The sequence below is a fragment of the Hemiscyllium ocellatum genome, chromosome 19, assembly GCF_020745735.1.
Source record: "Hemiscyllium ocellatum isolate sHemOce1 chromosome 19, sHemOce1.pat.X.cur, whole genome shotgun sequence".
Lineage (NCBI taxonomy): Eukaryota > Metazoa > Chordata > Chondrichthyes > Orectolobiformes > Hemiscylliidae > Hemiscyllium > Hemiscyllium ocellatum.
Window position 1 is genome coordinate 33,035,777 of NC_083419.1, and position 27,383 is coordinate 33,063,159.

Consider the following 27,383-nt stretch of genomic DNA (forward strand, 5'->3'; position numbering starts at 1 on the left):
AGAAATCAGACCAAGGCTAGTCATCACAGGATGTGGGGCTGTGACACCCCGACTTCATTGAATGCTGTACAGAAAGTAAAGAATGATAAAGCATCATTAATCTCAGACAAGAACCAAGCAAATGAGATCAGGGTGCCCAATCAAAGTTGCAGATTGTCTCGACCTGTTAGACCTCATCCTATTGGACTTTGGGGGAGTGGGCATAGTGATATTATTGACTATACAAATAATTTAAAACAAATTGCTTGATAATGTTTACTGAGTAAGAGAGAAAGTGGGAGTGAAGTTGGAGTGATGGATTATATTGGGATAGGGAGAAAGTGAGGACTGCAGATACTGGAGATCAGAGTCAAAAGTGTGGTGCTGGAAAAGCACAGCGGGTCAGGCAGCATCCAAGGAGCAGGAGAATCGACATTTCGGGCATGAGCCCTTCTTCAGGAAAAATTTCCTGAAGAAGGGCTCATGCCCGAAACATCGATTCTCCTGCTCCTTGGATGCTGCCTGACCTGCTGCGCTTTTCCAGCAACACATTTTCAGCGAATAAGAAAGCCTACTCCAGCAAAATGAGCCAGCAGCCTCTAAGACTGTATGTACAAACACCCACAGATATTAAGCAGAATTATCTAATGATGCTGGTAGCAGGGTTCACTTAAAACATAGACTAAAGTATTTCAAATGACTAGCCTTTGGTAAAGAGCTCCTGCTAGTGTTCTGACTGGCAGGCATAGCACCTGTAACTCCCATTAAATTATGTCCTCCGTTCATCCGAGCCTGGTCTCTCAGACATTCGAGCCTGTTTTTATCCCAGCAAAATATCTTCAACAATTAGCATTTGGAGATGCCGGTGTTGGGCTGGGGCATACAAAGTTAAAAATCACACAACAACAGGTTATAGTCCAATAGGTTTAATTGGAAGCACTAGCGTTTGGAATGCTGCTCTTTCATCAGGTGGTTGTCACAATCACCTGATGAAGGAGCGTCGCTCCGAAAGCTAGTGCTTCCAATTAAACTTGTTGGACTATAACCTGGTGTTGTGTGATTTTTAACTTTCAACAATCAGTATCTCATATTCTGAAATTCTGTTTTAAAGACCATCTGCCTGTCCACATTCCTGCTGGAAAGGTACCTTGTTCAATCAAGCTTAAGGTCACCACCTTTGGCTCAGCATCAGTTTTGCCTTTAGCCTCTGTGAAATGGCTTGAGAATCATTGCTATTTAAAGATATTACATAAATATTGATTGTTGTATATGTCTCTTTTTGAAAATGCCCAGACTGCCTGGCCTATGTTTCTTTGTGGAATGTTTTTTGGCTCTGGTGCAACAACCTTAAATACAAACTTCTTTATGTCTTTTGGTCTTTCAAAGAGGGATGCACTGAGCTAAAGAAGAAATAAGTTGCTTTTTAAGTAAAACAGGACCTTAATAGAGAACAGTTCTTGATGATTTAAAATTAACCATATTTTCATTGCACCCAGAGTATATGTTATTCTGCATATATGAGTTTCGAACGCTTTTCATGGCTTGGTCATTGTTAAATCTGCTAAAAGGCAATGGATCAACATGAAATAATATGGCACATTGTTACATCTAAAAACACTTGTTGAAGTTTTACTCAGCTGTTTGGCCAGACCTACATAATTTGTGGTAGATTCCTGTCAGACTCCTGTTGTGGTACACTCTCACTGGTAGGAATACTTTTGGAGTAAGTCAGAAGGCAGAAGGGGCTGACATAGAAATCTTGGCTGCTGTTGGCAAGAATTAAGTCCATGATTGATCTAATTGAAACCCATTTTCCTTGATCCTACATAAATGCAGTGTTGGCTACACTGGAAGTCATTCCAATCCTTGCCATCAATCCCTCTGTGCTCCTCTCCCATTACCACTTTGACCCTCACCCCACCCTCACTCACCTTTGGCCTGGAGTCTTTCAATGATCCTGGTCTCTGGTGGATGCTTTGCTAGCAACTGGCACTGTTGCCAATAAAACAGAGGGTAAAGGAGAACTGCCAGCCTTTCAGTGGGGCAGGATTTCCATCATTTTGGTCTTGGAGCCTGTGGAAGACTCAAAGATGGCCACTCAAATACCAGTTATCCAACTGGTTGGCAAGACTCCCATCAAGTGGTTAATTGCCATTCAATTTGTTTATTGATTCATAATTCCAATAATTAATGAAATGCTCATTTGTCATTATGTTTGCTATATGAACATGATCTCCTGCTGTCTTTCCTTTAAAAACACAGAACCACTAGATCTTTTCCTAGTTAAAATGTTGAGATGGTAACCATTTTCCTGCGTGCTCTCTTTACACTGAAATTTTCCATGCTAAGTCACTTTATGTATTTTACAATGTATGTTTAGGGGACCAAAGGGAGTTAGAGAAGTTTCTGCATAGTGGCCCATTAACCCTTAATGTGCTGAATAAAATGCTCCAGATGGTTAACAGAATAAATACTGACACTAGTATTCTGAAATGTTCACTATCATGACTGATAAATAGAAATTTATATAATTTTGTAAGATGAAATTATTGAGAAAGTAGACATTAATTTCAAACATGATTGAAAACTAATTTGAAATATGCATCTTGTTTTACAAGTTATTTTGGGTTAATGGCTTAAGAATTTTAAAGAAGTAAAATTCATGCTTTCAGAAAGCTTGGCAACTTTCCCAAACCCATCTGTCTAATCACTTCACAGAAGAAGCCAAACAGCTTCAGCAGCCGAAATTACATTTATTATTACCTTCTAGTTAGTCAATAAAATAGCTGCCTTACATAAAATTTTCAAAAGCTTGACTTCAATCATTTATAATTCTTTAAAGAGACAAATTCTAAATCTCCTGTCAGTGCCTTTTCACAAACAAAAATGTCATTAGCAGTGTAGAAGAAAAATAGGTTCTACTTAACTGCAACATATTTTCTTTGCTAAGCTTCCCTGGTTCTGAGCACAAATCTAACTGTATAAAGGCCCACTTGTGCTTTTGTTCAAGAAATTTCTTTCTATTTAGAATGTATATTTCAATGACCTACTTCAACAATTAAACTGTGATAAATAGCTTTACTAAACTGTAATTCTTCAATAGCTACATCATAAAGGACTGAAAGTACAAATAAGTGAATTGAATTTGACCATTAAATAGATTGAAATATGAACGATTTTAGATTTGGATGTAGTCACTTCTCTAATCAGTGCCAGAAAACATTGGGCCAAATGTTGCTGGAACAGGGCCTGAAGAGTCCCATTATTTAGACTTGTTCATGTGTGTTTAGATTTGTAAACTTTTTGCCAACAAAGCTGCTTGAAGTGGGAGTTGGTAATAGCATAGTGAGATAAACAGGGACCTGGGGAAATGATAAGACAAACAATATATCTCCTTAATAAGGATACTTAATGACAAGAAACAAATAAAGGACTGTGTTATGAATTTGGTCAAGACCAGAAATAAATCCAAAATGCTATTTATTCACTGAAAGAATTAAGCCACAAAATTCCACAGTTCAAACAAAATAAATTCAACAATTGAGGAGTCAAAGGAAACAAACAATAAATCCTATCATAGCTAGCCCTTACACTCAAAACATAGAATGAATATAGTTTAAATGCATGGACAGGCAAATATATAATTACACATTAAATAGCAAATACAACTAAAATATCTTATAAATTGGCTCAATACTCCATCCAGTATGTCATCTATCTCATTGATAATGTCTGTCAAAACTTTGTCTTCCTCACAAAGAATTTCAGCTACTTTTCATTCAGGATGTAACCTAATCCTCAGCAGTACACAAGCAACTCAAATTCCATAACCACGATCTTCATCAAAAATGGCACACAGGCCCTCCTCAACTCTGTTTACATTGGCATAAGTGCACAAATGTTACTTTCAGTAACCAAATCAGCTACACTAACAATATCTTTATTTATTTTTAGCTTCTGCCTTAGCCACCTGCCCCTCAACAACACCCTCTACATTAACTGGGGCCCAAATTACTGGTCCCAAATTACAGAGTCTATTCACCTGGTGGTGAGGAACCAGGTCCATCATTGTGTCCTCCTCTTCAAAGTAGCAGTCCTCAGAGTGACCATACTCCCAGTGGTGCAGTTGAGGCTGTACTAATTAATTGGTGGCCACTAACTATATACAGGCCCAAGTTCCAATGATGGTACAAGGTTCCACTAGGACCATGTTAGTAGGACTCCTGCCACCAGCCCTAAATCTGGCCTATGTTCATTTTCTGCAGGAACATTAAAAAAAAACACTCAATCATGGTGAGGTCAGCATTGACTGCCCATCCTTCCTTGCCCTTGTGGAGGTATTGTGACATATTTGCTTCAACATCTGAATATTTTGTGATGAAGGATAACTACAGTGCTGTTAGATTTGAAGTTATTTGAGATAGGAAATGGTTGTGGTGTATGTTGGCCAACGGATAAGATTCAGGATGCCTGTAACTGTGGCACAATCATCGTATGTTAGAGAAGTGGATTTTGTAGAGCTGACTGACCTTTGTAACATTCAAATCCAACATTGAGTGGCTGTTCTATTTTAGATTAAATGGAAATGTTGTAGCCATTTGCTTGCTAGACCTTTTCAAAAGGCACTAAAGACTGAGCAAGGTTTCAGAGGATCTAAAGTCACATCTAACCCAATTGTTTTCCTGCCCTAAAGGACATTAATGAACTGAATGGATTTTTATAACAACCCAATAACTTCATGGTCATCATTACTGATACTAGTTATTATTCCAGAGTTTTTAAATTAACTGCATTTAAATCTTCAAACGGCTATAGTGAGATTTGCAGCTGAATCTCTGGATTATTAATCAAAACTCTTATGAGTGACTTCAGCTGCCAATTATAATGCTCACTTTTTGGGCAAGGGAAGCTGATTAATAATCATGATCAATTATCATGTAGTTAAAACAATTCTTATCTTGTTAATTTGTAGAATTACCTTTCTTTGGGAGTTTCTGGGCAATTCTGTGCAAAGTGAAAATCAAAGTGAGATTAAATAGGACATGCTAGTTGTTCCAGTGTAAGTCAGTCAATGAACCTGCAGTAATTCACAATTAACATGGTATATCTTCCTTATAACAATGTGTTGGCTAATTTGTGCTCTGTTTAGATGTTCTCATATTATCAGCAAAATCTGGCAGTTAGCTCGAGGATAAACTGATCTGTCTGACATATATGTACCTTTCTGTTTTTGCACACTAGTATTTTCCTGTCTGGAAATTTACATTCTCAAATAAAGACAGAACAATAAAGATTATTTTAAAAGTTTGAGTGACCATCTAATCCCTGACAGTCCAGAAAAGGAAACAAAATCTAATCACAAGTCTAGTGAGGGCCATCCAATCCCTGGTGGACATGTGGTGAAAACACCTTTGAGACATTTGACAATAAAATGTATCAACAGGCATCCACAGCAACAGTACTGCCAATTTTCCCTGGAGGTATCCTCAGAAAGGGACCAGATACAGTCCTTTGTGGCCCGCGCCTTTCCTTTCTGTGCCGTGTCTCATTTTCTGTATCCTTTGTATGGTTTCAAACTGCTCCTGTTCTCAAGTGGTTCCAAATTCATTTAATACCTCTGTCTCCCCAGAGCACACTGCAAGTAGACACACTCCATTGGTAGCTACTTGTAGCTTTTGGATGCATTATGGCGTATTCTTCAACCCACGCCCCCAGGGTCTTAAACCATACTGCAAAATGGTAAACAGGATATTTCAGGGATACTTTTACAGAGGCCCAGTAAGAAAAATAAAATTATGTTCCTCACATCAATTGGAAGGGAATTGAGCACAGTTTTCTTACCCTGCTCAGAGAAAGTGTTTTTATATCATTCCAACCTTGCTGCCTGTGGATGAAGTGTTTGGCTTCATTGTTCCATTTAGATGAATTATTACTTTAACTTTCAAGGTCAGAAAGCATTTTTTTAAATTTGGAAATCAATTTGTAGATACTTTATTTTAAACTGTGAGGTTAAATTTAATGACTCCTGAAGCACATGGAAGGAACACAATATGTGAATAGCTGATGTGAAAACAACATGGACAGTATAAAAACCTGCAGGTTTAAATGATTTGGCATCCAGCCAGCGCAAACAGTACTGCTATTTGGCTGAATGTTTGAGCAGTGTCAATACTGTGCCTGAACTAATTTTAAAGGGTAGGTGAATTGTGTGTCCAGGTATTTGCGTTCCTGTGGGGAGTTAATAAATGTAAAGAAGTAAATAAAAGCAAAATACTGCAGCTGCTGAAAATCTGAAATAAAAAAACAGAAAGTGTTAGAGAAATTTAGTCCAACATTATTTGTGGAGAGAGAAACAGAGTTAAAGTTTTCAGTGTAGCTTGACTTTTCATCAGAACTCAAAAAGAATATTTCCAAATGGGAGACAATTAACCACTACATTTTCTGACACTGCTTTGGAGTTGTTATGCACAAAAGAAAGGAATGTAGGTGCTCTGTATCCAGAGTGAGCCAAGAGTGAGCCAAGCACAAACAGAAATTGCTGGAAAAGCTCAGCAGGCCTGGCAGCATCTGGGGAGAGAAATCAGAGTTCACATTTCGGGTGGAGGAAGGGTCACTCGACCTGAAACGTTAACTCTGATTTCTCTCTACGGATGCTGCCAGACTTGCTGAGCTATTCTAGCAATTTCTCTTTTTGTTTCTGATTTACAGCATCCTCAGTTCTTTTGATTTTTTATTTAAGACATCCAGATACATGTTTAGAAGTCAGTGGAAATGGATGTCCATGAAGGTTAATGCGACGAATCAAGTTGGGAGAACCTGGATGTAGTACCACAACTGTTTAACAGCAACACAAGGTCGATGAATGCATCTTCAAATGTCATAACCTATTAACAAGACCATGGCCTCAGGAACTGCTCAATCACCATACTAACAACTATCAGCAATCTCTATCAATCAGGATCCATTTATTTTCTCCAACGTACTCTTGTACACTTAGCACTGTTGCAAGTCTCACACCGTGTCTCTCAGCTTCGATAGACTTCCAGCTGTTCAACCATGACAGTCACATCACTCAAATTGTTTATAGCACACTCACTGACACACTTGCCTTTCTCTTGCAGGACAAGGTGCAACACAAGTTGAGGCAGCAGTGCAAGGGTACAGACTTTCTTGCATATTCTGGTCCTATGCAAGTTGCTGGTGTCAGTGGATTACCCATGTCTGATATTGTGGCCAGTGCAGGCACTGAAGCCATTAGATTTGGTATCCATAATCCAAATTTGCCCTTTCATGTCCTCAACTTATTGTATACTCTCTTCTGACCTATAAGCTGCACTTCTTACATTCCTCCTCTTTCTTGCCATATTAACTTTTGTTTGTACATTTCATCATTCACATACACAAGAAGAGCAATCTGGTGAATGGCAAGAGCAGAGTGATTATGAATACAGTAGACACCATCATCATTTGATCTCACACTTGGAGCCACCAGTTCAAGAACTACATTACAAATAGACCAAACATTTATGAGCCATTCTATGGTAGACTGGAAGTGGGATGTGGAAAGCCATCTGAGTATGTCTATTGTTTTCACGCTGGCATGTGGCTGCCTATCAGAAGTCCGATTAAGCCACTTCAATGGCAATACTGGTGCTCTCCTAACCTCCATGTGCATTTTGCACAGATCAGGAAGGCCAGACCTTGCTTGGAGAAATAACCCAGTGAAACCTGCTGATCTCCCAGTGGGCTCTCTTACATCACTGTAATTCCCAGGACATTGTGAGTTACTGTTGACCAAAAACTGAACTATTCCAGCCATCGAAGTGCCATGGTTATAAAAGCAGGTCAGGCGCAAAGGCCTTGTAAATGCCACAAACAGGTTCAGAAAATAATCAAGAAAGCTAATGGAGTACTGGCCTTTACATCTAGTGGACTGAGTATCAGGACACAGACGTAATGCTGCAACTATACTAAATCCTCTTTAGACCCATTTGAAGTAATGAGAGCAGACGTAGTCTCCACGTGTTAGGATGGATATATTGGTCTTGGACGGAGTACAATGCATCATAGAATTATAGAATCCCTACAGTGTGGAAGCAGGCCATTTGGCCTGTCGAGTCCAAACCAACTCTCCGAAGAGCATCCCACTCAATCCCATCTCCCCAGCCTATCCCTGTAATCCTACATTTCCCATGACTAATCCACCTAAGATGCACATCTCTGGACACTATGGGCAATTTAGCATGGCCAATCCACCTAACCTGACCATCTTTGGACTGTGGGAGGAAACCTATTCACCCAGAGGAAACCCATGCAGACACGGGCCAAATGTGCAAACTCCACACAGACAGTAGCCTGGGACTGGAATCGAACCTAGATCCCTGGCACTGTAAGCCAGCAGTATGTTTACAAAGAATGATACCTGGACGTCAGGGGTTGGGTTATGAGGATACATTATCTAAATTAGCCTTATTTTCTCTTGAATTTAGAAGTTTAAGGGCTGATCGGATCAAATTCTTCAAGTTATTAACAGGAAAAGACCGGGCAGATAAACTATATCCATTGGTAGGGATTCTAAAACTAGGGGGCACAGTCAAGGCCAGACCACTCAGGAGAGATGTTCGGAAGCACTACAACACACAAAGAGTATTGAGGTTTGGACTTCTCTGTTATAAATGGCAGTTGATCCTAGATTAGTTGTTTGTTTTAAATCGGAGATAGAAACATTTTTGTTTAGCAGCAGTATCAAGGGATAAGGGCCAAAGGCAGATACATAGAGTTAAGCCACGATCTCATTAAATGATGGAATAGACTTGAGGGGATGAATGGCCTACTTCTGCTCTTTTGTTCACACAAGACTGGGAATTCTGCATTGAATAAAAATGCCTTTCTGACTCGCCAAAGTATGTCCACCATCTAAAAACACAAGTCAGGCATCTGATGAATACGTTCCACTTTTCTGGATGAGTGGAGTTCCAACAACACTAAACACCATCCAGGGCAAAACAGCTCACTTGAGATATATCCTGAATGTCTTGAAACAAATTTCCAAATTAATTGAGGTGTGATCTGCCAAAGAAGCTGTGTCTTCTGGGTGTTTCAATGGCTCATTATAAAAATGTACTGATGCTGTGGGAAGAAGTGATAAACCAGTGAATTTGCAATTATAGTTTAAATAGTCATTCTGCCTCCATTAAAAATAAATGTTTTGGAAACATTACACTTACTTTTTTTTCCCTGAATGTTTAAAAAAGCTCTGGAATCTTCCTAGAAATGGTTAAATAATACACATTGTCTGAACAGAAAACAACTTTGAAGAGCACTTGTTTTCAGAAAAAGCTGCTGGTTAGAGTTTTTAAAAATTTGTATTCCTATGATCTGAAGACTGGAACTCTTCCCAGTTCATTAAAACTGGCATGGATCATTATCCTTCATAAGGAGTGCAAGGATTCACTATTGCATAGAAACCTTTGCTCAATCATTGCTCACTTGAAGGCATCCAAATAGGTAAATTATTTTTCAGAATTTCTGTGTGCAAATGATAGTTGACTTTCCTGGATAACTGCTATACTTCCACTAATGGACATCAATCTGTAATAACTCCACAGAAGCTGGTATCCCGTCACCAAGTCACTCTCTATTTAATGTGGAAAGTCCCTGACAGTGATCCAGCTCCCTCAGAGCCAGCTCTGAGTGTGAATAGAACCGCTGACACTCCGGTTTATATCTGTCAGTTAGCTCTCCCTGATTTGGCCAGATTAATAGCCCCAATCAGGGAACTCATATTCTATGAGGTGTACCTGGTTGACCTTGTTACAATCACAACATCCTTTCCCCTTCAGTCCATGGATATAGGCCAGTTCTTTTTTAAAATAATAGTGCTTCTTGGGGTGTTTTAGCATTGGGTCAGATTCTGCCTCTGATAAGTGTGGGGTGTAACACATAATAGCTTGCATCTTGCACCAGGAGCATTTCGGAAGAAATTCATTCTCTTCTTCAGGAGAAAAGACATCAAGGCAGAGACATCCACCGTATCCATCGCAGATTCCAAGGTATTTTCAATGCTTGGTGGAGAGAGAGAAGCCACGGGTTCTGGAGCAATAGGAAAAGCTATCAAGGAGAAGGGCATGCTTGGCTCCCACACCATTTGTGAGTTTGCAGCTTTCATATGGTCCACTTGCTTGTTCAGGACCATGACATCTACCCAAACTTTATACATCACTGATCCTAACCTTGCATTGACCGTGCCCCTTACACATGAGGAGCCATCCCTACACCAAACTTTATCCTTGAAATAAACTGTCTGTCTTGCTTAGTGGAGTCATCTTTTCCTCATGCTGTTTCCCCCTCCCCTCAAGTCTGGGAAGATCAGATTTAACCTGGTACAAATTCTACTCCCCATTAGCAACTCTGCTGCAGATATCCCTGTAGTAGCATGGGGGTCCAATAATCAAACAGGAAGTGGCACAGTTTAGTATCTAGTGAAGCTGTAGGTTTCTTTAATTCTGCCTTCAAAGTTTGGACTGCTCTTTCTACAAGACCATTGGATGATGGAGCTGTCTTTACATGTTGAATGTGATTTGACTTGAGGAAATACTCAACTTTCCTGCCAGGAAACAATGGCCCATTATCTGTGACCAATACTTCTGGGAATCCAGATATTGCAAAAGATGCGTGCAGTTTTTCAATCATCGTTCCCATGTTTGATGAATGAAGCCTATGCAGGTCCAGTTATTTTGGGTGGGTGTCCACAATAGTTAAGAACATTGAGCCCAAAAAAGGACCTGTTTTGTTGATGTGTAACTGAGTCCCTTTCCATCAAAGTTTTACCTGCACATCCACTAATATCATTGATTGCATCCGTTGCTCCCGATGCGGTCTCCTCTACATTGGGGAGACTGGGCACCTCCTGAGCACTTTAGGGAACATCTCCGGGACACCCGCACCAATCAACCACACCACCCATGGCCCAACATTTCAACTCCCCCTCCCACTCTGCTGAGGACATGGAGGTCCTGGGCCTCCTTCACCACCGCTCCCTCACCACCAGAAGCCTGGAAGAAGAACGCCTTATCTTCCGCCTCGGAACATTTCAACCCCAGGGCATCAATGTGGACTTCAACAGTTTCCTCATTTCCCCTTCCCCCACCTCACCCTAGTTCCAAACTTCCAGCTCAGCACTGTCCCCATGACTTGTCCGGACTTGTCCTACCTGTCTAGCTCCTTTTCCACCTACCCACTCCACCCTCTCCCCCCTGACCTATCACCTTCAACCCCTCCCCACTCACCCATTGTACTCTATGCTACTTTCTCCCTACCCCCACCCTCCTCTAGCTTATCTCTCCACGCTTCAGGCTCACTGCCTTTATTCCTGATGAAGGGCTTTTACCCGAAACGTCGATTTCGCTGCACTTTGGATGCTGCCTGAACTGCTGTGCTCTTCCAGCACCACTGATCCAGAATCTGGTTTTCAGCATCTGCAGTCATTGTTTTTACCATTTCCATTAATGTGGGGGAGCTGCTAGTGGTATTTGTCCTTGCTGGCACTCTGGGCATTGCCCCACCAATGTGGGTATACCTGCAACCAATCTTTGCCCCCAGACACAATTTCTCACCAACACCTTCATTTTGATAAACTCCTGGATGACCCTGATGGAGTTCAGCCAGTATTTGGTGGCAACCTTTGATGGTTACATCATTAATCCCATCCTTGTCGCTACTGAAATAAGTCCACAGAGGCTGATATACCGTCACCAAGTTACCCTTTATTTACATGTGGAGAGTCTTTGACATTGATCCAGCTCCCTCAGAGTTAGCTCTCAGAGTAAACAGAACCTCTGACACTCTGTTCTTATCTGTCAGCCCAGGCTCCTTAATTGGACCAGATTAACAGCCCAAAGCAGCAAACTACCCATATTCTATGAGGTCCACCTGGCTGACCTTATTACAATCACTACACAAACAATTTAGTTCTTCATAGTTACAAGGCAAATTTGTATAATTTCAAGACATTAGGAATTCATAAAAAGTTAAAAGATAACTGCCTGACGAAGAAAAGCTGAACAATATACAGACTATCAGCTTGACAGATTAAAGAATGTAAAATGTAATATACATGTATTAGATTTGATTCTCTACAATGTGGAAACAGGCCTTGTGGTCCAACAAAGCCACATTAACCCTCCGAAGAGTAACTCACCTAGACCCACTTCCCTCTGACTAATGCACCTGACACTATGAGAAATTTAGCATGGCCAATTCACCTGGCCTGTACATCTTTGGATGGTGGGGGGAAACCAGAGTAAACCCACGCAGACGCGGGGAGAATATGCAAATTCCACATAGACAGTTGCCCAAGGCTGGAATCAAACCTGGGCCCCTGGTGCTGTGAGGCAGCAGTGCTAACCATTGAGCCACTGTGCCACCTCCTATCTTCCAACAAAAAAGTTTTCAAAGTTCAAAGTTCCACTTCCAAAGCTGATAACATCCCAGGACGGTTTACAGGACAATAATTGGAAATAATTTGCATTGAGTGAAGAAGTGGATATTAGGATGAGGGTCAAAAGCCTGAAGGTGAAGAGGAAGGTTTTAAAGGATGAGAGAGAGCTGGAGAACCTAATGGTGAGTAACTTTACATCTAATTCTAGGAGGATTATAGTTATTATAAATAAAGACATGCACAACATTGCAAAAGGATTCAACACAAGGATGAGAATTGTCAAATCAAGGTATATGTGGACCAGGATCCAATGTAAATCAACCAAAAGAAGAGAATGATGACTGACTGATCTTGCACTGTCCTTTCTTAACTTTTACCTTATTTTATTGATTTATACGCAATGCCTTTTGCTGCTGCATCTTATGACAGACGGGTCAATAAACGTTTGGGGTTGTTGACTGCAAGACATGATTTGGAATCTGTTAATCCAGAAGTCAATTGTTATCTTGAGCTGGTCTTTGGGATTTCTTTTGGATCTTAGTTGTCTATGGAAATAGTGGTTGTGTTAATTCCATGAAGCCCTTCCTTGCCAATCATAAGTAAGATCTGTAGAACTCATTCCTCAAGATTATGTATCACTTGATCTGCAAAATGGAATTGCATGGATTGTTTAAATAATCGTAATTCATTAAGGGTATTGCAGTATTCACAATTTATAATGAGGTTTCTGCTATCTGATTCCACTTTAAAAGCTTTGCACTACACCACTTTAAGCTGTACATCTTGCTGCCACTAAATGTCAAACTGGTCCTTCCTTTATAACAAGTACTTTGCAATTAATGTTATGAAAAAATTGTTACTTATCTACCAACAGAAAAGAACAGAGTGATCTATCTTTTCAGCTTTCTGCACTGCATTTTTCTAGCCTTGTGTCCAAGCTCAAGACCATAAACCATAAGATATCGGAACAGGATTAAGCCATTCAGCCTATCAAGTCTGATTCACCATTCGATCATGGCTGATATGTTTCTCAACCCATTCTCCTGCCTTCTCCCCATACGTTTTGATTCCCTCACTAATCAAGAACCTATCTATTGCTGTCTTGAACACACTCAATGACTCGGTCTCAACAGCCTGCTGCAGCAATGAATTCCACAGAATAACCACCTGCTAGCTGAAGAAACCCCTCTTCATCTCAGATCTAAAGAGTCACCCCTTCATTCTGAAGCTGTGCCCTCATGTCCTAGTCGCTCCTACTAGTGGAAGCACCTTCTCCATGTCCACTCTATCCAGGTGTCTCAGTATTCTGTAACTTTGAATTAGATCCTCCCTTGTCCTTCTCAAGTCCATCAAGTACAGACTCAGATGTCTCAACCATTGCTCATATGACAAACCCTTCATTCCCAGGACCGTTCTCATAAACCTACTCTGGACCCCCTCCAATGCCAGAACATCTTTCCTTAGATTCTGGGTCCAAAACTGCTCACAGTATTTCAAGTGTGGTCTGACCAAAGCCTTATACAGCCTCAGCAGTACATCTCAGCTTTTGTTTTCTAGCTGTCTTGAAATGAATGCTAACATTGCATTTGCCTTCCTAACTACCAAATGAACCTATATGTCAACCTTAAGAGAATCCTGAACTGGGGCTCCCAAGTCTCTTTATGCTTCAGATTTCTGAAGCCTTTCCCCATTCGGAAAATAGACAATGCCTTTATTCTTCTAATCAAAGTGCATAACCTCACACTTTCCTACATTATAAACCATCTGCCACTTCTTTGCTGACTTCCTAGTCTATCCAAGTCCTTCTGCAATCTCCTCACTTCTTCCACACTAGCTGCGCCTCCACCTATCTTTGTGTCATCTGCAAACTTAGCAACATTCCCCTCAGTTCTTTCATCTAGATTGTTAATGTATAACATGAATGTTTGTGGTCCCAATAAGGACCGCTGTGGAACACCACTAGGCGCTGGCTGTCATCCTGAAAATGACCACTTTATCCCTAATCTCCGCCTTATGCCAGCCAGCCAATCCTCTCTTCATGCCAGAGCCTTGCATCTTGGGCTCTTATCTTATTTAGCATACTCCTGTCTGGAAATTCATTTTGGAAATCCTTTTTATATTTAAATAAGGGAATTTTAAAAATTGCCTCCATTTTGGAAAACACTTACATTTTAATTAGTAATAAATAAGCTCTGTTTTCTTAATTAGCATTGCCCTGTCTACGATCTAGAAAGTTGTCGATGCTCACAGAAACTAAGGCTGCTGAAGGGTGAAATGCTTCCCCTTTGTTTGCGAATTCCACTGAAAAGTAAATTGCTGCCAATATTTCCTGGAGGAGTTCTTGGAGAAGGATTAGATACAATACTTACCCCGTTAATCCTAGACATACTTCCTGATCATTAACCTAATGAGCAATTAGTGTGCAAATGCAGCAACGTTGCGAAAAGCACAGAGTGGTTACACATAAAGTGCCATTTTTGTGAAGCAAATGGCAAAGCTATATTTTGTTTGTGGAATGGGAGCAATGTTATGAAAGATTTAATTGTTCTTGAGGAGGTGGTGGTGAATTTTTTTTTGATCTGTTGCAGACCACAAGATTCTGGTGCTTGCACAATGCTACCAAAAAGTGATTTGTAGATCTTTAACCCAGTGATGGTGCAGCCAAATAATATAATTTTTGGTTACAATGGTGTCAAGCATCTGCTGCCCTTGTTATTCTCAGTGATAGAGGTAGCAGGTTTGGAAGGTGCTGTCAAAAGAGTTTTACTGAGTTTCTACAGTTACCTTGTAGATGGTATGCACTACTGCCGATGTGCACCAGTTATGAAAGGAATCAACATTTAATGTGGTGGATAGAATGCCAAACATGTGGGATGTTTTATCCTGGATGACGTTCAACTTCTTGAGTGCTGTTGAAAGATCTTTCGTACATTTAGTTTTTCGCTAAAACTTGGCTCTTCAGCTCTCAAAGACTTTCCAGCGATTCTTTGGACCATATTCAGTTTGGTAACAACAAATATTTGTACAGAATCCATGGAGTGGGAGAAAGTGAGGGAGAGAGTTAAAATTCAAATAATAAATTGAGGACTATAGCAATGGGATGGTTCTTCACAGAGCAGAGAATATCAAGATAGGATTTACTGGAGTCATTCTGAGTGATTTTGATAGAGTGATTAAGAGAGTTTATTTCCAGTGGGGCTGGAAACTAAAGGCCACAAGTTTAAGATAATTGACAAAAGAGAAGATTGGACATGAGGAGAATTTTGCTTTAGATTGAATTGTTATGAAATTAACTGCACTGTCTGAAATGGTACTGCAAACAGATTCCATTGCAACTGCAAAAGGAAATTATACATGTGTATTGTTACAATTACCATAAAGACCACTGATGTTTAAAAAAGATTTGAATTCCCAGTGACTGATTTAAAGTGTCATTTGATCCAAGACTTTTTCTTACCTCTTGCAATCTGCACGCTTCAGGTTTCAAATTCTTAGCTCAGCCATCAAAATAAAGCAGGAGTTGAGATAACTAATGATTTCAATAGCCAGCTGGCCCCAGGAAATCTATATGCATGAATCCCAAGCCTATTCCAATTTCACCACTATAAAAATGCTGTGCTCAGGTGTGCGACTTGTGATTTCCAAAGACTTCTGCTACTTTTGCACAATGTTGGCAGTCTTTCAGCTGAAAAATTGGCTCAATGTCAATTTTGGGGAGTTTCATGCAGGATTTCTCCATGAGTCCAGACAGGTTACCTCGGGTAAATCCCTTTTGCTCACCTCCTTATAAATGCACCACAATTCCATGGCACCGCTCTCTTGGCTTAACAGCAGCAGACATACTTGCCACTGTCAGGACCCCAGGATTTCCGCTATCAGGGCTGGCTTTATAACCCAAATGTGAGCCAGGTCACTCACTGCTTGCCTTGGATAGTCCCTCACGTTACACATAGTGGCAGGAATGAAAAGGAAAAGCTTTTGAGGCACTAAGATAGCACAGGTTACACCCTAGAGATCTGTGGAAAGCTAGGGAAGTGATTGCTGGACCTCTTAGATACTTGTATCATCGATAGTCACAGGTGGGGTGCAGGAAAACTGGAGGTAGACTAACTTGGTGCCACTATTTATGAAAAGTGATAAGGAAGAGTGATAATTATAGACCAGTGAGCCTGACATTGGTGGAGACAATCCTGAGGGATAGGATTTACATGCATTTGGAAAGGCAAGGACTGATTAGGGATAGTCAACATGGCTTTGTGTATGGAAAATCATGTCTCATGAATTTGATTGAGGTTTTTGAAGAAGTAACAAAGGAATAATGAGGGCAGAGCAGTGGATGTGATCTATATAGACTTCAGTAAGGCATTCAACAAGGTTCCTCATAGTAGACTGGTTAGCAAGGTTAGATCTCATGGAACATAGGGAGAACGAGACATTTAGATTTAGCCATCTAGCGATTTGAAGGTAAATGACAGAGGATGGTGGTGGAGGGTTGCTTTTCAGATTGAAGGCCTGAGACCAGTGGTGTGCCAAAAGGATCGGTGCTGGGTCTGGTCCTTTTTGTCACTTATATAAATGATTTGGATGTAAACATAGAAGGTATAGTTAGCAAGTTTGCAGATTACACCAAAATTAAAGGTGCAGTGGACAACGAAGAAGGTTACCTCAGATTACAATGGGATCTTGACCAGATGGGTCAATGGGTAAAAAGTGAGGTCTGCAGATGCTGGAGATCAGAGCTGAAAATGTGTTGCTGGTTAAAGCACAGCAGGTTAGGCAGCATCCAAGGAACAGGAAATTCGACATTTCGGGCCAGATTCCTGATGAAGGGCTCTGGCCCAAAACGTCGAATTTCCTGTTCCTTGGATGCTGCTTAACCTGCTGTGCTTTAACCAGCAACACATTTTCAGCTCAGATGGGTCAATGGGCCAAGGTGGCAAATGGAGTTTAATGTAGATAAATGCAAGGTGCTGTGTTTTGAAAAGGCAAATCAGAGCATGACTTATACACTTAATGGTAAGGCACTGGGGAGTGTTGCTGAACACAGAGACCTTGGAGTGCAGGTTTATAGTTCCTTGAAAGTGGAATCGCAGGTAGATAGGATAGTGAAGAATACTTCCCTTTATTGGACAAGCATTGATTATAGGAGTTGGGATGTCATGTTGTGGCTGTACAGGACATTGGTTAGGCCAGTTTTGGAATATTCCATACAATTCTGGTCTCCCTCCTATTGGAAGGATGTTGTGAAAGTTGAAAAGATTCAGAAAAGATTTACAAGAATGTTGCCAGGGTTGGAGGATTTGAGCTATAGGGAGAGGCTGAATAGGTTGGAGCTGTTTTCCTTGGAGCATCGGAAGCTGAGGGGTAACCATATGGAGATTATAATATCATGAGAGGCATGGATAGGGTGGGGGAGTCCAGAACTAAAGGACATAGGTTTAGAGTGAGAGGGGAAAAATTTTAAAGGGACCTAATGGGTAAGTTTTTTATATACAGAGAGTGGTACATGTATGGAATGAGCTGCAAGAGGAAGTGGTGGCAGTTGGTACTATTACAGCATTTAAAAGGCATCCGGATAGGTATTTGAATAGGAAGAGTTTAGAGAGACATGGGCAAAGTGTTGGGCAAATGGGACAAGATTAGGTTAGTATATCTGGTCATCTTGGACGAGTTGGACCAAATGGTCAGTTTCCCTGCTGTATGTCTCTATGACTTTGTGACTCGCTTGCCACTTTTCATCATCAACTGTGTGACTGCTTAGCACTGAAACTGCAGCCATGAGAGTGAAGCTAAATAGGTTACCTGTCATTAGAGCTATACCGTGTTAGAATCTTAGGGAGTGCTGCTACTTCCTTAATGTGCAGCATTGTATAATATTTTATCATTGTTCAGAACTAACTTTTGCTCACTTCTTATTGACTGACTTTGAAGGACAGCCCCCAACTGTTGAATGACCAGATGCCTGACTGATTACTAACTTACTAACTTTTTGATTCATTGCATTTGACCTCCATATAGACAACACTGCTTCCAACTTCAAGTCTGCAGTCCAGAGGACCCGAAAAGGTTAAACAGAATGTACTAATCTCACAAAGCATGGGATCAGTAATGACCAGAAATTTGTAAGAATTGTGCCTGTTTATTTATGAGCTTCTTAAAGTTGTGGACTGAAATGAGAAAGAACTGTTTTAAAACCAGTGTTATGAAATGTATGTTTGGAAATACATATAACCTGACACTCCTGGCAAGCATCATAATTGCTGTTTGAACAAATAGTAATTGGAAGTTGTAGATGAATTAGAACTGAGGGGCTCCATGTACAGCAAGAAATTTGCAGCAAGTTGACTGAACTATAGACTAGTGACCAGTTAATGATGACAATTCCTGCCAGATTGCTTTTCAGGGACAGTTTGGAGCTGAGAACAAGTTATACAGAAGAGTTTTGATCTCCAACAGTTCAGGTGCTGCCTCTCTAATCTCTGCAGTCAAAACTCACTTTACACCTGAGGAAACCCAGTTAATTTTCCTCTCAAGAGTTGCCATAAGCTGTGACTTTTAATTGATATATCAGAGACATTTTGCAAGTCAACTGGCCACCATGCATCGCTTGCAAATCAATGGGAGCATTTGGAAATGGGAATCCAGGTAGAAACTTTTCAATCAACAAGAACCAACTCAACAGCTTTTGTGGACAAAGACTGAATTATCTTTCCAGATTTCCCCTCCATCCCAAGCTTTTCCCTTGTCTGTATGTCTGTCTGTCTGTGTTTAAGGGAGAGTTGTAAGGTTAATAACATTCTAATTACCAGTATTATAGGTTGATGACTTGTAACCATTCACCTGTATCTAGAGTCAAATTGTGATAAATAGTGACTTTTGCTCAGTACACAAACCTGGTCCATGCTTTTTATCAACCTGGGTCTGAGAATCAGGTAAATTGGACAATTTTGAATGCATATTTTAAAATGTTTAACTTTTGTAATGACTCTGGGAATAGCAGGATTTGATTTCCGCTGTGCTACCCCAATGGTTTATAATAATTTTAATCTGGAAACAAATTCTACGCATATGAACTAATACAAGGTTAGTAAACCTTGAGCAATAGGTTTCATTAATGTTGTGCAAAACTTAATTCCAGGTCTCCTTTAAGGTGGATTCTCCGACTGACTGACAGGTTGGCGTTCTTTTGGACCAGAGATCTGCTTCATAAGGTTGAAGCCTACAAGAATATAGAAAAGAACAAAGAACAGTACAGCACAGGAACAGGCTATTCGGGCTGCTAAAATTGTGTTGATATATGATACCTTTCTAAACTAAAAGCCTTTTGTCTTTACATGATCTGTTTCCCTCTATCCTTTGCCTATTCATGTATCTGTTAAGATGCTTCTTAAATGTTGCTATTGTATCCACCTCCATTATTACCTCCTCTGACAGCACATTTCAGGCACTTACCACCCTCTTTGTAAAAATCTTGTCTCTCGCATCTCCGTCAAAGTTACCCCTTTTAGTTGAAACCAATGTTCCCTAGTAATTAACACTCCTACCTTGGAAAAACAACTCCAACTATCCATCCATCTCATAATTTTGTAAACTTCGATCAGATTGTCCCTCAATCTTCAATGTTCAAGTGAAAACAAACTACGTTTGTCTGATCTCTCCTCATAACTAATATCTTACAAAGCTGGCAATGTCTTGGTAAACCATTTCTGTCCCCTTTCCAAAGCCGCCACATCTTTCTGGAAGTGTGGCCAAACTGAAGTTCTATACAGCAACAATGTGACTTGCCAATGTTTATAATTTGTGTCCCGAACAATGAAGCCACTCATGCCATATACTTTCCTAACCACCTTACCCACTTATGTTGACAATTTCAGGTGTCTATGGACCTGTATGCCTAGATCTCTCTGTATGTTGATGCTACTAAGGGTACTACCATTTACTGAATATTTCCCTCCTGCATTATATCTCCCAAATGAATCACTCACATTTGTACAGATTAAATTCCATCTGGCATTTCTCTGACCTGATCTCCAGCCTATTCATATCCTGCTCTATCAGACATAGAATCAGGAGATGTAGAGTCACTATGGATAGAGCTGAGAAATTCTAAGGGTAGAAAGACACTAATGGGAGTTGTCTACAGGCCCCCAAACAGTAGTCTGGATGTAGGTGTAAGTTGAATAAGGAGTTGAAATTGGCCTGCCGCAAAGGTATTACGACAGTTGTTTCAACATGCAGATAGACTGGAAGAATTATGATGGTAATGGACCCCAAGAAAGGGAGTTTGTGGAGTGCTTCCAAGATGGATTCTAAGAACAGCTTGTACTGGAGCCTATAAGGGAGAAGTTAATTCTGGATCTGGTGTTGTGCAACAAACCGGATTTGATCAGGGTCCTCGAAGTAAAGGAGCCATTATGAGGTGGTGACCATAATATGATAAGTTTTAATCTGAAATTTGAGAGTGAGAAGGGAGAATCGGAAGTGTCAGTATTGCAGTTGAACAAAGGGAACTATGGAGCTATGAGGGAGGAGCTGGCCAAAGTTCAATGGTTCAGTACTCTAGCAGGGATGGCAGTAGAACAACAATGGCAGGTATTTCTGGATATAAGCAGAAGGTGCAAGATCAGTTCATTCCAAAGAGGAAGAAAGATCCTCAGGGGAGGCTGGGGCGGCTGTGGCTGACGAGGGACATTAACGACTGTATAAATATAAAAGAGAAAAAGTATAACATAGCAAAGATGAGCGGAAAGCCAGAGGACTGGGTAACTTTTAAAGAGCAACAGAGGATAACTAAAAAGGCAATACACAGAGAAACAATGAGGTACAAAGGCAAACTAGCCAAAAATATAAAGGAGGATAGTAAAAGTTTTTTTAGGTATGTGAAAAGAAAAAAATGGTTAAGACTAAAATTGGCCCCTTGAAGACAGAAACGGGTGAATTTATTATGGAGAACAAGGAAATGGCAGAAGAGTTGAATAGGTACTTTGGATCTGTCTTCACTGTGGAAGACACAAGCAATCTCCCAGATGTAATAATAGTTGCTGAAGAACCTAGGGTAATGGATGAACTGAAGGGAATTTATATTAAGCAGGAAATGGAGTTGGATAGATTGTTAGGTCTAAAGGCTGATTAGTCCCTGAGACCTGATGGTCTACATCCTGGGTACTTAAGGAGGTGGCTCTAGTAATTGAAGATGCATTGATAATCATTTTCCAATGTTCTATAGATTCAGGATCAGTTCCTGTGGATTGAAGGATGGTTAATGTTGTCCCACTTTTCAAGAAAGAAGGGAGAGAGAAAACAGGGAATTATAGATTGGTTAGACTGATATCAGTGGTGAGAAAGATGTTGGAGTAAAAAATGAGGTCTGCAGATGCTGGAGATCACAGCTGAAAATGTGTTGCTGGTTAAAGCACAGCAGGTTAGGCAGCATTCAAGGAACAGGAAATTCGACGTTTCGGGCATAAGCCCTTCATCAGAAAGATGTTGGAGTCAATTATAAAAGATGAAATTCTGACTCATTTGGATAGCAGTAACAGGATAAGTCAGAGTCAGCATGGATTTATGAAGGGGAAATTGTGCTTGACTAATCTTCTGGAATTTTTTGAGGATGTAACTATGACGAAGGACAAAGGAGAGCCAGTGAATGTAATGTACTTGGACTTTCGGAAAACCTTTGATAAAGTCCCACATAGGAGATTAGTGAGCAAAATTAGGGCACATGGTATTGGGGGAAAAATACCGACTTGGATTGAAAATTGGCTGGCTGCCAGGAAGCAAAGAGTAGTGATAAATGGGTCCCTTTCAGAATGGCAGGCGGTGACCAGTTGGGTACCACAAGGTTCGGTGCTGGGACTGCAGCTGTTTACAATGTACATTAATGATACAGATGAAGACATTAAAAGTAATATTAGCAAATTTGCTGATGACACAAAGCTGGGTGGCAGGGTGAAATGTGAGGAGGATGTTATGAGAATACAGGGTGACTTGGACAGGCTAGGTGAGTGGACGGATGTATGGCAGATGCAGTTTAATGTGGATAAATGTGTGGTTATCCACTTTGGTGCCACGAACAGGAAAGCAGATTACTATCTAAATAGAGTCAAGTTAGGTAAAGGGGAAGTACAATGAGATCTAGGTGTTTTTGTACGTCAGTCAATGGAAGCAAGCATGCAGGTACAGCAGGCAGTGAAGAAAGCTAATGGCATGCTGGCCTTCATAACAAGAGGAATTGAGTATAGGAGCAAAGAGGTCCTTCTGCAGCTGTACAGGGCCGTGGTGGAACCGCACCTGGAGTATTGTGTGCAGTTTTGGTTTCCAAATTTGAGGAAGGACTTTCTGGCTACTGAGGGAATGCAGCATAGGTTCACAAGGTCAATTCCCAGAATGGAGGGACTATCATATGTTGAAAGATTGGATTGACTGGGCTTGCATATACTTGAATTTTGAAAGGTGAGAGGAGATCTAATTGAGCCATATAAGATTATTAAAGGATTGGTCATTCTGGAGGCAGGAAGCATGTTTCCGCTGATGGGTGAGTCCAGAAACAGAGGACCCGGTTTAAAAATAAGGGGAAGGTCATTGAGAACATATTTGAGGAGAAACCTCTTCACCCAGAGAGTGGTAGATATATGGAATGCTCTGCCCCAGAAGGCAGTGGAGGCCATATCTCTGGATACTTTCAAGAAAGAGTTGGATAGAGCTCTTAAGGATAGTGGAATCAAGGGTTATGGGGATAAGGCAGGAACAGGATACTGATTGTGAATGATCAGCCATGATCATAATGAATGGTAGTGCTGGCTCAAAGGGCTGAATGGCCTAGTCCTGCACCTATTGTCTATTGTCTATCACGCTTCTGTGCTTCTCAAGAGCTAGAGAACACTGCCACCTATGTTTAAAGATAAAAATCACACAACGCCAGGTTATAGTCCAACAGGTTTAATTGGAAACACTAGCTTTCGGAGCGCTGCTCCTTCATCAGGTGGTTTTTAGATTAGATTACTTACAGTGTGGAAACAGGCCTTTTAGCCCAACAAGTCCACACCAACCCTCTGAACAGCAACCTATCCAGACCCACTCCCCTACATTTACCCCTTCACCTATTACTACGGGCAATTTAGCATTGCCAATTCACCTAACCTGCACATCTTTAGACTGTGGGAGGAAACCGGAGCACCTGGAGGAAACCCACGCAGACACTGGGAGAATGTGGAAACTCCACACAGACAGTTGCCCAAGGCAGGAATCGAACTTGGGTCTCTGGCACTGTGCGGCAGTAATGTTAACCACTGTGCCACCCAATTGTGGAGTACACAATTGTAAGACACAGAATTTATAAATTTACATTTAAAGCTCCGATAATACTCCAACCACCAATTCAGGGGAAGTAAGATATGACCTAACTCTCCTTTAATAGCTCTTATGACAAAACTTAGTGTGGTCGAATAACTAAATCTGCAGTCCACTCAGATTGAAAAACTTGATATGGTCTCAAAATGTGATGCAGATGTTAGTGTCAGTTACATACATGAGGATAAATCTGCCTTGAGCTTGACAATACCTAAGCTCAGTAGCAGTGCGGAATTTTTTTAGTTGAGGAAGGATAGGCCCATTTTGCCAAGACAGGCTCCTTAATTATACTCTTTGATTGAAAGCAACACAATTTTTACAATGAAAGCTAGAAAATAATAAAACTTAGTCATGAGAAAGGAGAAAATACATGAACCGGATCAGAGAAAGTACCATGAAGTTAAAATGGCAAAATTGCAAAAAGTGGGCATAAGCATGAGAAGCTGAAAATAACAAAGTTAAGGAAAACATAACCTTACATTCCCAACCTTTATGACCTTTGTAATTAAAACAGTTTGTTTATGAATGAAGCCAAAACCTATGCCCTTATATTTAGCAAAACTCATGTAATGCAAACTTTTAAAGGTGCTCTCATATTCTTAAGTCAACTTTAATGTCATGTTTGTGAACAGCACTTTTTTTTGCCATTTTGCATAAACATGGACCAGGTGTTACTATGCACAAAGATCACTAGGGAAATTTGGTTGGAGATGTAATTGCATGGTGGCTAGATTGTAGTTGAACGCCCGTCAGCATTTATATCCATGTTTTTCTAAAGAACATGAGCAAAGTCCCAAGGATGCTGTACATTTCACCTGATATTTCCAAAGTTATTCTAGAGAAAGAAATGCATTGTCAGTCCTCATTTGTAAGGGGACTTTCAAATACATCTTGTAACACAGCAAAACAAAAATATCTCCCAGATGAGGAGACACTTCCACTATTATTGGTCTCCAGGTATTTGCCACAGACTTTAGTCACTGGGGCAGATCTTCCCGTGCTGTGTTTGATGTGTCCCTTAGTTCAGAGCTGACTCTTGCACCAACCATCCAGAAGGAATTGTGCTCATTTAAACTTCTAAACTGTAACAAATTTGCACAAAATAGTACATTTCTTCCAGCACAATGTACTATAAAATCAAAGAAACAGAGTAACTAATCTATGCTATGAAGTTGGTAAACATTTAGCATTTCTCTGCTGTTAATTGTCACACATTTGTTCCCGATAAACTGATCATTTAGTTGGAAAATAAATTCCCATCTGTTCTGATGAATGTCTTATTATTTATGAGTGTCTTGTTTAGAAATGCAATCTGCACATGTGAATAATTAATTCTGAAGACAAGTAGACATTGTTCAATTCACAGCTGACTGCAATTAGCATCAGGAAGTTTACATATGTTGGCAATAACACAGATTATCCACTAAAGTGCTTGTTAAAAATTTTTAACCTGAGGCTGCTCGAGCAGACCTCCCTTAATGAAGCTTTAAATGTTGTTGATGAAGTAATCATCAATTTTCTTATAGAAATAGTAAATTTAGAATTTTCGGTCTAATTAACTCTGCCACAGATCACATCACCTTGTACATTGCATGTTTTACTCGTAATGAACTGTGCAGATCACTTTAGTATTGTACACAACACTCTTTGCTGACAAAGCATAGCTAAGTAGCCAGGAAACAATGTCTTCACAGCCAACAATTAAAGAGACAGCAGATGTCTCGTGTCTAACCGTTTGATTTTTTTTTCCCCTAGTTCATGCTCAAAACGATAAAAGGACAAGATGACTGAATCTAGTCAAGATTGCGAGATTAATGTTTCTACAAGTTAAATAAAAATAGACTATTCCTTGAGAGAAATGGGGTATATCTGAATCACAAAGTATTTTGCAAGTGATGGATTTATGAACAAAATGAACTTTCAGAGCATTGTAACTGGGCATCGCATCTTTTTACCTGTTTTCTTTATTTTGAATTGTGGACAAAAATGAGAACATATTTTAAATCAAGGACTATAGGAGGAGATGCTGCCTTTCTAAAAACAATTTAATGGAACTCATTGTGAGTTTTGTTTACATTGCTGCTTTGTTCAAGCAAGTGGGACAAGATGTTTGACACATTGGAGTTACCAGTTGATTGGGGTTTCAATTCAGACAATTGTGTGGATCAGGAGTCATCAGCATGAAAACAACTCTCTGACTGGCTCCTCAGCAGGTGGACAGCTTGTGTGTGAACAACAGGTAAAGGTTTCCAGATGGTAAGAGACAGCATTTCTCTTTGCAGTGAAGTAATCAAAATCTGGAAGGTAGATAGCTCCCTCTCCCTACACTTGCTTTAAGCTGTGGTTGACTTGGAAATTGACCAAATAATGTGTTAAACCCCTTTCCTGCCACACCACAGTCCCACCTCTCAAAACATTATGCCTTCAGTAAAGAACTGAAAGGACTTGGAAATGAAGATCAAAGGCCATTCAGCCCATCAAGTCTGCTCAGTCATCCAATAAGATCATGCTTGATCTAATAATCCTCAACTTAACTTTCCTGTCTTTACACTAAACTTTCAATTCCACTCCTCATTAAAAATCTGTCTAACTCAGACCTGAATATACATAATGACCCAGCCTTGAGAACTCTCTTTGGAGTTCGACAAATTCACTGCCAGCTGAAAGAAGATAACCCTCCTCATCTCTGCCTTAAATATATGACTCCTTACTCTGAGATTATGCCTCCTGATTCAAGACACTACCACAAGTGCACATCCATCCTGTCAAATCCCCATGTCTAAATCTGAGCGATTTGGAAGACAGAAGATGATCACTTGTTTGAATGATTTGCTACTGAACTATGTTTCCCAATATTTTGTCTTCCACTTATGGCATTCACGTTCATTTGTTTGTTCATATCTGTCTGCAGCTATGTGTAAGGGTTTAAGAAGGGATTAGAGTTTCATCTAGTATGTTAATAATTCAGTTTTTTGTTTGCTTGTGATTTATTTACATTGATTTATTTCTAATAAATGATAGTTCATGTAAACGGCAGAAACCTGGTCAGCATTTACTGTTAACATGAATCCACCGTATAGGTTAACTAGATACTTATTTGATTAAATTTTTGAATACCCGAAGAGTAATGGAGCTCATCGCATTTTTCCCAAGTGTGTCGAGACATCGTAAAATGTTTTTATTTTATAACACGAGCAATATGTTCAACAAGAATACTTCATTGAAGTGAAGATTACGTTGTCTGCTGTAGTAGTAGAGGTAGAGGTCACAAAATAATGGCAGACTAAGACAGGCGTTTATGCATACTTACCTCTCAATCAAACATTATTGTGTGCATTTTTAGTTACCGACTTTATGCAATTACTCTTCTCATGGAATTTAGTATTTCCAACCGTCTCTGTATAAGCATTGCACACATTGTCTTGAAATCATGTTGTTATCTTAATGGTGCATGTGCATGTTCTTGTCATTGGCTATTCTTGGCATTCCTCACCATTTTTCCTTGCTGTGGTAGTCATTGTTAACCTATTTCTATTGTTAGCTTGACGCGGACTTCTGTGTCTGACAGTTGACCTGTTGTCTGTACAGACGGTACGTTCAGCTCTTCCTAATCAGT